Here is a 12,864-nt window from a genome sequence, read left to right as displayed (position 1 = left end):
GCATTAAGAAACTAGAGGAAAGTATTGTGTTTCATCAGTGCTATGCTGTACCCTGACTGGCTCATCTCTTTCTTGTGACCCTTCTACGAGGGTATGTCCAATTGTCTATAGATGGGCTTTGGGTTGCCACTGCATGCCCCCCCGCCCCCATTCACATTGGGTATGATTTTATTCTGGGTCTTAGATGCTGATACCTGATCCTATCGACACCTCATGATCACACAGGCTGGTGTGCTTCTTCCATGTGGGCTTTGTTGCTTCTCAGCTAGATGGCAGCTTGTTTATCTTCAAGCTTTTAAGATCCCAGATGATATATCTTTTGATAGTCAGGCACCATCACCTTTCTTCACCACATTTGATTATGCACCCATTTTGTCTTTAGTGATTTTGTCGGGTGGGTGAGCATCACAGAATTCAGGATTATTAGAACAAAGTGTTATTGTGTTGAGGAAGTAATAACCCATTTACTTTAATCATACTTGTTACTCTGTATTGATTATCAAGAAAACTATAAGTAATATAGAAAAAAACGTTTTATAGTGGAAATATAATTTATAGTTAATTCATAATAGCATTTATGGTCAATCTTGTTACATTACATATTGAGTATCAGAGATGTAATTATAATCATTTTGTTAAAACCCATTACCATCAAGTTGATTCTGATTCATAGAAATGCTTTATTTGATATTATATTAAATGATTATAACATTAATCCCTTTATTATAGGGATTTAATGAAGTAATATATGGAAATTCTCTAGTCTCAGACTATTAGTTCTAATCTCAGACAATCGAATACCATTGGATTGTTCAAACACATGCTGTACCTTGCCTGTGCCATGCTAGAACTGTGAGTTTCAATGACTGGTTCTTCTAAGGTAGATGGCTAGGCCTTTCTTGGAAGCACCTCAGGGCGAGTTCATACCTCTAGCCTTTCATTTAACCACCAAGCATGTAAATCATTTTCTCTAGTCAGGGATTTCAGCTTTAACCTAGCGCACAATATATGTTAGTTATTATGAATTAATTTTATATCGCTAATCATAATCATCAAAATTAAAATGTCATGAAATCCAGGATAGGTAGACATCTATAGGAAATTACTGAATTGCGAATTTCCCTGGGGCACGGTAGAAGAGGCTGGAGTGAAATTGGGAGCTGACATCAGTGAGCATAAGAAAAGTTTCTGAAACTGATTGTGATCATGATTTCAAAACTCTTCTTCTTCTTCTTCTCTTTAAAATCATTTTATTGTGGACTCATACAACTCTTATCACAATCCAGCCATCCATCCATTGTGTCAAGTACATTTGTACATTTGTTGCCATCATCATCTCAAAACATTTTCTTTCTACTTGAGCCCTTGATATCAGCTCTTCATTTTTTCCTCCTCCTGTCCCCACCTTCCCTCCCTCATGAACCCTTGATAATTTATAAATTATTATTTCATGTCTTACACTGTATAATGTCTCCGTTTACCCATTTTTTTTTCTGTTGTTTGTCCCCTAGGAAGGGGGTTATATGTAGATCTCTGTGATCAATTCTCCCTTTCTCCCCCACCTACCCCTTACTCGCCTTGTATCTCTACTATCATTATTGGCCCTGAAAGGTTTATCTGTCCTGGATTCCCTGTGTTTCCAGCTCTGATAAGTACCAGTGCACATGCTCTGGTCTAGCTGGATTTGTAAGGTAGAATTGGGATCATGATAGCATGGGGGAGGAAGCATAAAAGAACTAGAGGGAAGTTGTATGTTTCATCGGTGCTATACTGCACCCTGATGGGCTCGTCTCCTCCCCGCAATCATTTTGTAAGGGGATGTCCAGTGCCTACAAATGGGCTTTGGGTCCCCAATCTGCACTCCCCCTCATTCACAATGATATGATTTTTTGTTCTTTAATGTGTGATACCTGATCCTATCAACACGTCGTGATGTTTGCACAACTGTTTGCTGTTACAGCTCTTCTTAATATGATTGAACAATTAAATAGCATGATATGTGAAATAGATGCCAATAAAACTATTTTTTAATGTTCATCAATTTTATGTAAGTGTTATGTACCTTAAGAATATTGTTATATTCTATAGTAGAATTAACATTATACTGTCAATGAAAGAATATTAAATCAAAATTATCAAGTACAATCATTTAAGTAGTCATTTAGAGAGGCTTCTCCTAACCTTAATCTTTATCTTTAAAATGTAAATCCTTGGTGCTTCATCAGAATAGAATGCAATAACATAGGTAAAATTGATCTGCAGATTCCAGTGTTATTTAAGGATAAGATATTACTATCAACAACATCTCTGTTGACTCAAGTTCTTGTTACATATGTAAATATTTGTAGAGACATTATAGAATAGTTTGGGGCATTTTTACTGCATCAATCAGCTAAAATAACAATTTAAGCAGTACTAAGTCATTAATACCACTAGTAGTATCTCACTGAGAAACAGAGCCTACGGTTCCAATGATCTGCCTATGCACCAGTTATTTTCTAAACTCCTTTAGGCTAACGGCACGGAATCTAGGACAGATGAACCCCTCAGGACCAGGGGTGACAGTGGCGATACCAGGAGGGAAAGGGGGTATAGAAAGGGGGAATTGATCACAGGGAGCTACATATAACCTCCTCTCTGGGGGACGGGCAGCAGAAGGGTGGGTGAAGGGAGATGCCGGACAGTGTAATATAAGATACAATAATAATTTATAAATTATTAAGGGTGCATGGGGGAGAGGGGAGAAGGAAGGGGAGGGGAGGGAGGAAAAAAAGGAAAATGAGCTGATTCCGGGAACCCAAGAGGCAAGCGAATTTTGGGAATAATGAGGGCAACAAATGTATAGATGTGCTTTACACAATTGATCTATGTATTGTGATGAATTGTATGAGCCCCAATAAATTGATTTAAAAAAAAAAGAACTATATATGGTTCAAGTCTTCTAACTCGAGTGGATACAACTGAGAGTAAGCACCATACTTTAGACTTCTTACATTGAAAAACCAGAACCAATCCTGCTGCTAACAACTTGACCCTGATTCATAGAGACCCTACAGGTGAGACTAGAACTGAGTATACGCTTTCCAACTCTAATCTTTTTGGAAGCAGAATGCCACGTCTTTTTTCCCACGGAGAGAGGTTGGTGAACTTGACCTGCCATACTTTCACTTAGCAGCTGAACCCAGTGCACTTACCAGGGCTCCTTCTCTTCCTGCTCAGCATTTGGTGAAAAGAAAATAGGAATAAGCATAAACCCAGTTAAAATGAAAATACTTGATTATACATCTTACCACCACAAGAAAACATATTTTAGAACAAAAGTAAGACACAAGTTAAGAATGGAAGGGCTAAATTGGATTAAGCTATTATTTGATTTTAATCATTTGTAAGTAGTACAATCAGCAGTGTTTCATAGAGAAATCCAGCTCAATGCCTTTTACAATGATCTGCCTTTGGATGAATTGTTTTCTAAACATTTTTTTCCACATCTTCCTATTGTTGACTGACATACCATACATACTTGAGTATAAGCTGACCTGAGTATCAGCTGAGGCACCTAATTTTACCACAAAAACTGCATTAAAAATGTGCTGAAAAACTCGACTTGTACACGAGTATATATGGCATGTGAAATATATTGCTCATCGACTTTTTATGCTTGTTGTAGTAGTATTCCAAGATAAAGTTTGAAGGGTAGAGAATAAGAGTTTATTGAAACTAATGGGTAAAAAACTCACTGCCATCAGGTCAATTTGATGCATAGAGACCCTGTAGGACCATCTAGAATTGCCCTTATGGGTTTCCAAGACTGTAAATCTACCAGAGTAGAGCAGCTGGTGGTTTCAAACTCCTAACCTTACAGTTAGCACAGCAACTCATAACCACGCTACGATCAGAGCTCCTTCTATGTTTGTAGGAGATGTGAATGTTCAGGCCCTCAGGTATACACATAATCACAAGGAGCCCTGGTGGTGTAGTGATTTAGGAATTGGGCTGCTAACCACATGTACAGCAGTTTGAAACCATGTGCCTCTGCGGGGGGAAGGACACTTTCTAGTCCTGTAGATATTTACTACATCAAAACCTCAAAGGGGCAAGTCTGTTCTCTCCTATAGGGTCACTGTGAGTGGAATGGAATCCAGGACAGTGAGTCTGGTTTTTCTTTTATTATTATTATTATTCATTAAAAATTTTTAAAGGATATATTTCATAACAGGGTACATATTAATCTTGGTTTATGTGCCATTTAGACTAGTTTATGATGTGGGTCACCCCCATGAGGAGCAGTAGTTTCACTGGTTTAACTTGGTTCTCTCTGTTAGTGCAATGCATGCCATGGAAACTTCTGAATAAATATCCTCCTGTACACTATTTCCTCTTTAGCTGAATGTTTTTGAAAAACATATCAATTATTCATAAATGAAAGATCATAAATATCCATTTTCACAAAGCAAGTTTAATATAAAGAATTGAACTTGAGACTATTAATATAGAAGACCAATACTGAGACAGTTGTGCACACTTGCTTTATTCTATGTAAAAGTATTAAAGAGAAAAGTAGAATTAAAAAACAAGAGGAAAGAAACAACATCATAAAGCCTTTCTCTTCTATAGCTAGCAATTTATAGCTTATAAAATTCTTTTACTTAAGTTATCACTCCAAACTTCCAATACCAAACTCACTGCCTTTGAGTCAACAATGTCTCACAGCAACCCTAAAAGCCAGAGTAGAATTGCCCCCAAGGGTTTCCAAGACTAACTCTTTAGGCAAGTAGAAAACCTCATTTTTCTTCTGTGGAATGGCTGGTGGTTTCAAACTGCTAACCTTGAGGTTAGCAGTCCAATATATAACCACTACACCACCACAGTTCTTCATATGTTATCACAGTGAACCTAAAATAACATACAAAGAGCAAAGTTTACAGAACTGTGAATATGGAGTATAAACTCTATATTTAGTATAAGAGAAGTAGATGGTGTTGAATAATCCTTTGTTAAAGCTCATGATTTCCTGGCTATTTCTGGTATTCATTTAAGAAGACAATAGTAATAAAACAAAAAACAAACAAAGTCTTGGGCACAGATGCCTGCTGGAGTAGTAATCTGAGAATTTGTGCTTTGAATATTTTTCTTTCCTTGGATACATAAAGTAGCGGAGCATGACTCCATGTGGGTTGGTTCCACTTTGTGTTTTGGCTTTTGTATTCCAAAATGGAATAGTTTTCCTTGGCAGACTCGGCAGTAGAGTAAGTCTAGAGTAGGTGGAGTGCATGTGTTTTGTTTTTATAAAGGAGAGTGGGGATTTGCACAGTGACCCAGATGTGTGCTCTCTGCACTCCAATGGTCTGTGTTCAAATATGTAATGTGAAGTGAACAGGGCTTAAAAAGACCCCTTTGGATACCTTGGGGGTATTTCTTGCACAGCATTTTGGCAGTGAGCTCTTCTAGCTGAAGGAGATTTATTGCTAAAGCACTAAATCTTCATTATATGTGACAACCTCACTCCCCTGCTGTCTTGGTCCCTTTCCACTCACAGTCCTTATTTTAATCCAACATCTTGTTCCTTCCTCTTCCCCAGTCCCAAGATTCCAAAATATTCTAGAATCCAGTCTATCTCAGAGTTGGAACTACATTACATTTGTGAATGTGTCATTTACAGATGTCAGAAAGTAGAAAGCGCAATAAAGTGTAAAGATGTCTCATCCAATCCATCAGCATTGAGTCAGGAGTACACTAGAGTTTTAAGGGGCTCATATAGCTGGGTGGCTGACATAGCTGTATCAGTGTGAAGCAGTCAGATGCAGTCTGGCTAGGTGCAGATACAGGTGAACATTGTAAAAGAACACCATCTCAGGTGTGTGGTCCTAAAGCTGTCTCTTCTTTTCCTAGTCTGCTCTGTAGGTCAGTCAAAGGAGTCAGCACAAATACTCAGTGTACTTGATCTCCTAGTTAACTGTTCTGGAATTTTTAATGGCTCAAGAAAGACTAGACAGATGGACTATAGAATAATTGGGTAAATCATAAATATCAATAAAGCCAATTTTCTTTTTCTTTACTCTATAGGGAATTTTTACTAAGACTCTAATTGCCTAGATGTGTTATTAGCTTACTAGAAAAAAATCATGGTATTTTTACCTATTATTTCTGTTTGTAGAAATTTAGAATATCAATAATTTTCTATTATCAGCAAATGTTTCTCTGGCATGTTTAATACAGATATGGCATGAAAGTCATTCATTCATTTATTTAACTATTTCTTTTGTGCCTGTGATATGCCAACTACTATTAGATGTATGAGAGAACCTTTTTAAAGTTCATGGGGGGGAAAAAAGTCCACAGAAAAAATAAATTAAAAGATAATGGATGGCAGTCTTTGGCTTCTCACACTATCACAAGGTCATGAATTTGGAAGTCGATGGTCTTTGGTTCAAATCTCTTGCTTTTGAGGTTGCTCAAGAATTAGCAACTTCAGACTACCTTATACTTGATATTTTCATACTCTCTTTGTTTTAGTGACATGTTTTTGTCCTGTACACAAGGTTTTGTATTAGTGAATAAGCATGGTCGACTTTTTTTGCCTTGTATCTAAAGTTTATGGCTGTTTTACAGTGTTTGGTTACTGAATATTCCATGCACTTTAGTTTGAAAAACTTTCCTATATATGCAAAATTTCCTTTTCTCCATAGTATTTTAAAATCTATGCCATTGGCTAGATGTGTTAGACCAGGTTGACTAGAGAAATAAATCCAGAGACTGTTACATATGTGTAAGAGAGAGCTTTATATCAAAGAGCAATTATATATTGACAAAATATCCTAGCCTAGTCGAGATCAAATCGATAAGTCTGATATTAGCCTGTAAGTCCGACGTTAGTCCATAAAGCCCTCTTCAGACTCAAGCAGTCACATGCAATGATGCCTAATGTAGGAAGATCGCAGGCTGGTGGGTGAAAAGTCTTGTAGATCTCACAGCAGTAGAAGCATCTCAGTGCTGGCATGGGTCTCCATGTGGCTCCTCCAGCTCTCTGAGTGTGGCTCTTTAACAGGAAGGTGAAACAGTGAGAGAGACTCTTGCAAGTCTTCTGTGGCTTTTCAACAGGAAGACCAAGGCAGAGAGCAAGGAATTTCCAAGAGTCCTCATAAGACGGCTATGCCCACCAGGAGGCATTATCAGGCTATGAACTGATTGACAGACTCCACATCTTCACTCAATACCCTCAAGATGATATGATTATGTAACCGTCACACTTCATTAATGATACTATGATTAGAAATCACCAAGTGTTTCCTAAAGACTACTTAATCATTTCACAATAAGCTGATAATATTGCTAGAGTGAACCAGGGACACACACACACATGTATAGTAGTATATATATGTATATGTATAGTAGTATAGATGCTGCTATATATATACTTATAGTATACACACAGTATACTGTATGTATATCTATACATGAATGCATATATATTTTGTAGATATTTAAATGGATTTTGAGATCCCACTTATTTATATGCTCTAAGAAAACACAGTCCTTACAAAGTGACTTGCACTCATGAGATCACTGAAACATAAGTGCTACAGCAAAGTGCGGGGAGAAAATCAGATGGTGCCCACTTACTCAAAAAAAAAGGATCTAAGATTTTTTATTAAATCCTTTTATTGGGGGCTCATACAGCTCTTATCACAATCCATACATACACCCATTGTGTCAAGCACATTTGTTGCTATCATCATTCTCAAAACATTTGCTTTCTACTTGAGCTCTTGATATTAGCTCCTCATTTTCCCCCTCCCTCTTCCACTCTCTCTCTTTCATGAACCCTTGATAATTTATAAATTATTATTACTTTTTCATGTCTTACACTGTCCGATCTAAGACTTTAAAGGCTTGTATTAAAACAAGCAGCAATATAAGCGAATTTACCAGTTAAGTTCACACAGAATGAGCACACCAGGTCATTGATGCAATAATAAAATCCAAGTGTAGAAGAGGGAATGTTATTAGAGCTAAAATTCTGAGCACCCAGTTTGCAGAAGGCTATAGATGACAATGAAAGCCCCCAAATTCATTGGTTGAGTCTCTACACAGATTAAGGTTGCATTGAACTCCCTTAGACCATTGACTCCTTCACTGCCATTGAGATGATGCCAACTCATAGTGAGCCTATGGGACAGGGTAGAACTGCCCCTGTGAGTTTCTGAGACTGTAACTCTTTACAAGAGTAGAAAGCCTGTCTTCTAGTGGTTTAAAACTGCTGACCTTGCAGTTAGCAGCCCAGCGTTTAACCATTACTGTATATCGATCAAGGCTACTATGTCTAGGGATGTGAATAGTATTGCTTTCAGACAGGACATTGGAAAGGGGATTATTACAAATATAATTAGGTCAAAATTTAACTTATCATTTTTTTCCCTTTTGACCCTTTCAATTTTTTTTTCTAGTTTCATTTATCTTCTGCTGCCTTTTGGATTTAAGTTTTTCTGTGCTTTATTTTGTTGTCATTGAAGTTTTGTTTACATGATTGTCTTTATATAAGATCCAGTATAGGTACTCCATGGAGATAGTAACTAGATTAATAGTTCCTTGGAATTATAGCAGGAAAAGTTGGGGAGAAATGGGAGCTAATAATAACAGATATAAGAATGAGGAAATGTTCTAAAATTGATTGAAGTGATAATTGAATCTTTTTAATTTTTTTAAACCATTTAATTGTATGGCATATGAATTGTATGACAATAAAACTTTTAAAGAAATAGTGCTTCAAAATCATAGGAACATTTATTAAACAAAATCTTTTAAAAAGAAAGAAAGAGTGGCATTTTTCCCTTGAACATTATGAAGTCGTGTTGTATAACCATGAACAGCAGCAATGCTCATGACTCTTAGTGAGCTTAAAATTAGGTGGACATCAGACTGGTAAACAAATAATTACCATGTAATACAGTATATGACCTATAGAAATACCAGCGACTTCAAGCCATGAATGTGTGTGTGGTTGGAGCGGTAAAGGAGAGGATGTATCAAGTTATACTTAGATGAAAATCAGAAATGTAGGAGTTATTGTTAGTTATATGTTGAGTTGGCCCTAACTCAGGGTGACCCCATGCAACACAGAATAAACTGGTGTTCAGTCCTACACTACTGCCATATTCAGTTGTGGATTGAACTCTTGGGAAACATTAGATATTTTAATTGGCGAATTTTCAGAAATAGGTTGCCAGACCTTTCTCCTTAGCTCATCTTAATCTGGGTGCTCTGCTGAAACCTGTTCAGGATCAGAGACATCAATTGACAGATGTGGGGGTGAGGGGTGGGAGTGGGGTCGGGGAGTGGCTGGTCATATGGTAGTTTGACCTGGAATTGAACTGGAGCCTCCTGAATGGAATGTGGGAATTTTAGTCCCAAACCACCAAGGCAAGGCTTCAGTGCATGAGTATTAGGCATTTGAAATAAGTGGTGCTGTGTCACGCTAACAGCATATCAAAAGGACTGAAGGTGAGAGTGGGTAAGACCCATTATGAATTGTAGGCAATTCTGTCTAGTGAAGCAGTTTTCAACCCGAGGGTCTCAACCTCTTTGGGAGCTGAACAACCCTCTCACAGGGGTCGCCCGATTCATAACAGTAGCAAAATTACAGTTATGAAGTAGCAACGAAAATAATTTTATGGTCGGGGGTAACCGCAACATGAGGAACTGTATTAAAGGGTCATGGCATTAGAAAGGTTGAAAACCATTGGTCTAGAGCAGGGGTGTCAAACTGGCTGCCCGTAGACCACATACAGCCCCCGAAGTAATTTTTTGTGGCCCACGATGCTCTGAAATAAAATGAAAATAGAAAAAATTGTTATGAAGAAAATAGCACTTAGGGGAGATCGAGGCAATACCATACACACAATATTCCCTTATTAACCCTTTAACTACTGATGGCAAGTATACGCATGGCCCAGTGCCTTTCCTGGGGGCCTGGAGGCATGTTTAAATGCGCCGACTTAGTGAAAAGAATATAAAGAGCACTCTGGGTTGTGCTGTTAGGACTCATACCTAGCTGCAACACTAGTTAACATTTTTAGAGGGAAGCCATTACAATTGTGCATCACCTTTGTCAGCTGTCCAGCATTTTGTGTTTTTTAATTTTTGTTTGTTATATTTTCCAGTCACAACATAAGAGGTAAGTGAAAACTAGTAGGAGGAAAGCACTGGCAAGTTTCGGGTAAAAAAGAATAATTTTAGTTTTCTAAATACATTAAATAAAATAAATGTTTTAATAAAAGCATTATATAGTGTTTTAATTGTCCTATTCATATTGCTGAATCCTCACTTCAAAATATAAATTTAACAAAATTTGTGAATGTGATGTGGCCCGAGTGAATCTTGCGTGTTGCACCAAACGGCCCACGTTTTAAGTGAGTGTGACGCCCCTGGTCTAGAGCATCGAGTGAAGGAAGCAGACGCTTTCAAATGTGAACTTGGGTAGGAAGTTCATTACATGCCGGCCACCCGTAGACGCTGCTAATGTTTTTCTGTTTCCAGTAGAAATGCACTTCCCCCTGCTTAGTGGGCTTCAAAACTGCTTTCAGCCACCATTGTCTTCAATTTCTAGTAGATGAGAATGTGATTAAAGCAAAAAGATAGAAAATAAACAGTGAGTAAATATTTTCTTTTTTTATGTTTTATTTATTTTATTGGGGTCTCGTACAACTCTTATCACTATCCACACATGCATCATTGTGTCAAGCACATTTGTACATCTATTGCCCTCATCATTCTCTCGCTCTCTCTTTTTTTAAATCATTTTATTGGGGCTCATACAACTCTTATCACAATCCATACATACATCAAGTGTGTAAAATGCATTTTTACATTCATTGCCATGAGTAAATATTTTCCTATCCCATAAATAAAATAGATATCTTCTTATGAAGTCGAGCAAGGGACAGTGTCATTGTTACCTCAGGGGAAAAGACATTTACAACACAAACAACACGTGTGGAATCTGAGGAGGTACCCACCCCTGCAAAATGGAATTTTTTTCCAAATTTATTGCCATATTTACATGACCTCCTGTCAACTTTCAAAAGGGTGGAGTCTAGCCTGTAAGTCAGGTTGCAGCTGGATGACCTCATTTGGAGGTGCCAAGGAGATAAATAGCTCCCTGGAGGGCAACTCATTCTCTGCTTGTCTTCTTATAGACCAGCCACATGGAGCCAGAGCCCTATAGATGGAGGAACCAGATGGAGACCCACACCAGCACTGAGATGCTTCCACTGCCACTGGATCTACAGGACTTTCCACCCACTGGCCTGAGGTCTTCCTGCATTTGGCATTATTACATGGCTGCGTGAGGCTAAAGAGTAATTCAAGAACTGGTATTGGATATGTGAGTTAAAATTGGACCTATGGACTTGACCTGGACTGGGCTGGGGTATTTTCTTAATATATAATTACTCTTTGATATAAAGCTTTCTTATACACACATGAGTGTCTATGGATTTGTTTCTCTAGTCAACCCAGACTAACACAGTTATGTATTAAATTGTTTTATAAAACAACTTTATCACCTTCAAAGTACTCTCCATTACACTTAATACATTTGTCAAATCTGCAATTCCATTTTTGGAAACATTTTTCAAACTCCTTTGTTTGGATGGCTGACAACACCTCACTTGTTTTTCTTCACCAATTCTGCGTTGCCAAATCACTGTCCACTCATGTCCCTTTTCATTTGCCGAAACAAAATTAGTCCCACAGAGTGCGTCAGGTGAGTAAGATGCATGGGGCAAGAGAGGCATGTTGTTTTTTGCCCAAAACTGGCACACTGTTATGGCTGCAAGAGCAGGTGCATTGTTGTGGTGGCAAAAACCTGGCACAAGTCAGTACTTTTATTGTTGCACAATGTTATGAAATCTTGTCAGAGCCTCTAAATAGAAAGCTTGATTAACAGTCTGACCTGGTGGAACGAACTTCAAGTGCACTATCCCCTCACTTCAAAAAAGCAAATGAGCGTCGTTTTTGTGGAGGGCGGAGGAGAGTTACCCCCTCCATAAATGACAAACCACACAAACGAAGAGAAACTTACCATGAGTGGAAAATGAAAAACATAGTTTCATATAAAACTTTGACTAGGTAAAAAATTATGACCTAGCACTGAGAGGCCACCCCCAATCCCAACTACGCGGATAGCTGCCCCTCCCCCAAGAAGAATTTATTTCAGAGGACAGCACTGAAGCTGCAGCTCAGGGAGAGGGACATGTCTGATCAGAGCACACTGGAGCAAATGAAGGGGGAGGAAGAGAGAATGGAGCACATCCTGACCCACCAAGCCTTGACGACGATATTCCCACTCAGAGAAGTCAATCCACAGAGAGGACCATATGGCTGGCCCCAATATGAGACACGACCTGCCTCACTGACCCATAGCCCTACAGGGGACAACACTGGAGGCACAGTGTGGGAATTGCGCCCAACCTGATCCCACCACACCGAGGCAAAACACTAAGGGGGTGCAACAGAACAGCAAGGGGAACAGAGCAATGAATTTCCTGGGGAATACCAAAAATACACTTTGGGGCCAGGGCTTGGCACCCCATCAGACTCAACCAGAAAACACTCCTAAAGGCCAAAAAACAGTCCTTGAACTAACTACAAGCTTTTCTTTTCTGTTGTTGTTGTGTTGTGGGTTTTTGTTTGTTTGTCATTGGTTTTGTTGTTGTTGTTTTGTTTTCTTTTGTTGCTTGGTTTTTCTCTGTCTTATTTTTGTGCATCTTATTACTCCGCAGGTCTGTCTGAATAAGATAGGCTGGATGAATAATCTGGGGGAGAAAACAACGGGAGCGACAGTTCCGGGGGGGACATGGGAGAGGG

Source organism: Echinops telfairi, unplaced genomic scaffold (genome assembly GCF_000313985.2).
Source record: "Echinops telfairi isolate 266 unplaced genomic scaffold, ASM31398v2 ScPeMD7_3533;HRSCAF=4204_0, whole genome shotgun sequence".
NCBI classification, from domain to species: domain Eukaryota; kingdom Metazoa; phylum Chordata; class Mammalia; order Afrosoricida; family Tenrecidae; genus Echinops; species Echinops telfairi.
The sequence above is the reverse complement of the archived record's forward strand: the minus strand, read 5'-3'. Positions refer to the sequence as shown.